Source organism: Durio zibethinus, unplaced genomic scaffold (genome assembly GCF_047325235.1).
Source record: "Durio zibethinus cultivar Kanyao isolate XHJ-2024 unplaced genomic scaffold, ASM4732523v1 HiC_scaffold_219, whole genome shotgun sequence".
Taxonomy (NCBI): Eukaryota; Viridiplantae; Streptophyta; class Magnoliopsida; order Malvales; family Malvaceae; genus Durio; species Durio zibethinus.
In genome coordinates, this window is record NW_028322842.1 from 10,001 (window position 1) to 12,500 (window position 2,500).

Genomic DNA, 2,500 nt, shown 5'->3' on the forward strand with positions numbered 1-2,500 from the left:
AATTCACACCCCCTTAAAGAGCATTTGAGATTTTACAGGTTTGCTACCAGTAGCCGTTAAAGTGTCTGAAATGGGGACACTTTTTTCAAACGGTCACAAAATCTTCTCTACTTCGAGTTTTTAGCTGAATTTTTTTGTGCATGCCAACAAAAATATAAGGATCATGCCTACAAAATTTGGGGCCAAAAATCCTTATAAAAAAATTTTAAAAAATCCCGAACCGCAAAAAGTTTCAAAAATCATGAAAAATAGAAAACGAGTCATCTTCCAACGAAACTTCACGTGAAGGCTTAGGGGACCATTGTATGAATTTACAAGCCATAAAAATGGCATTGGCACGGCAGAAATTTGAAGATGTGCCTAAACCCACCAGGGCCCAGCGTGTGCCGATGGTGCTCGAGGCAACCGCCCGCACCAGGGCCCAGCGTGTGCCGATGGTGCTCGAGGCAAGCGCCCGCACCAGGGCCCAGCGTGTGCCGACGGTGGTCGAGGCAACCGCCCGCACCAGGGCCGATAGTGTGCCGATGGTGCTCGAGGCAACCTGTCGCACCAGGGCCCAGCGTGTGCCGATGGTGATCGAGGCAACCTGCCGCACCAGGGCCCAGCGTGTGCCGATGCTGGTCGAGGCAAGCGCCCGCACCAGCGCCCAGCGTGTGCCGATGGTGCTCGAGGCAACCGACCGCACCAGGGCCCAGCGTGTGCCGATGGTGCTCGAGGCAACCTGCCGCACCAGGGCCCAGCGTGTGCCGATGGCGCTCGAGGCAAGCTCCCGCACCAGGGCCCAGCGTGTGCCGATGGTGCTCGAGGCAACCTGCCGCACCAGGGCCCAGCGTGTGCCGATGGTGCTCGAGGCAACCTGCCGCACCAGGGCCCAGCGTGTGCGGATGGTGCTCGAGGCAAGCGCCCGCACCAGGGCCCAGCGTGTGCCGATGGTGGTCGAGGCAACCGCCCGCACCAGGGCCCAGCGTGTGCCGATGGTGGTCGAGGCAACCTGCCGCACCAGGGCCCAGCGTGTGCCGATGGTGCTCGAGGCAACCTGCCGCACCAGGGCCCAGCGTGTGCCGATGGTGCTCGAGGCAACCGACCGCACCAGGGCCCAGCGTGTGCCGATGGTGGTCGAGGCAACCGCCCGCACCAGGGCCCAGCGTGTGCCGATGGTGGTCGAGGCTGCCGATGATGGTCGAGGCAACCTGCCGCACCAGGGCCCAGCGTGTGCCGATGGTGCTCGAGGCAACCGACCGCACCAGGGCCCAGCGTGTGCCGATGGTGCTCGAGGCAAGCGCCCGCACCAGGGCCCAGCGTGTGCCGATGGTGGTCGAGGCAACCTGCCGCACCAGGGCCCAGCGTGTGCCGATGGTGGTCGAGGCAAGCGCCCGCACCAGGGCCCAGCGTGTGCCGATGGTGGTCGAGGCAAGCGCCCGCACCAGGGCCCAGCGTGTGCCGATGGTGGTCGAGGCAACCTGCCGCACCAGGGCCCAGCGTGTGCCGATGGTGCTCGAGGCAACCGACCGCACCAGGGCCCAGCGTGTGCCGATGGTGCTCGAGGCAACCTGCCGCACCAGGGCCCAGCGTGTGCCGATGGCGCTCGAGGCAAGCTCCCGCACCAGGGCCCAGCGTGTGCCGATGGTGCTCGAGGCAACCTGCCGCACCAGGGCCCAGCGTGTGCCGATGGTGCTCGAGGCAAGCGCCCGCACCAGGGCCCAGCGTGTGCCGACGGTGGTCGAGGCAACCGCCCGCACCAGGGCCGATAGTGTACCGATGGTGCTCGAGGCAACCTGTCGCACCAGGGCCCAGCGTGTGCCGATGGTGATCGAGGCAACCTGCCGCACCAGGGCCCAGCGTGTGCCGATGCTGGTCGAGGCAAGCGCCCGCACCAGCGCCCAGCGTGTGCCGATGGTGCTCGAGGCAACCGACCGCACCAGGGCCCAGCGTGTGCCGATGGGGCTCGAGGCAACCTGCCGCACCAGGGCCCAGCGTGTGCCGATGGCGCTCGAGGCAAGCTCCCGCACCAGGGCCCAGCGTGTGCCGATGGTGCTCGAGGCAACCTGCCGCACCAGGGCCCAGCGTGTGCCGATGGTGCTCGAGGCAACCTGCCGCACCAGGGCCCAGCGTGTGCGGATGGTGCTCGAGGCAAGCGCCCGCACCAGGGCCCAGCGTGTGCCGATGGTGGTCGAGGCAACCGCCCGCACCAGGGCCCAGCGTGTGCCGATGGTGGTCGAGGCAACCTGCCGCACCAGGGCCCAGCGTGTGCCGATGGTGCTCGAGGCAACCTGCCGCACCAGGGCCCAGCGTGTGCCGATGGTGCTCGAGGCAACCGACCGCACCAGGGCCCAGCGTGTGCCGATGGTGGTCGAGGCAACCGCCCGCACCAGGGCCCAGCGTGTGCCGATGGTGGTCGAGGCTGCCGATGATGGTCGAGGCAACCTGCCGCACCAGGGCCCAGCGTGTGCCGATGGTGCTCGAGGCAACCGACCGCACCAGGGCCCAGCGTGTGCCGATG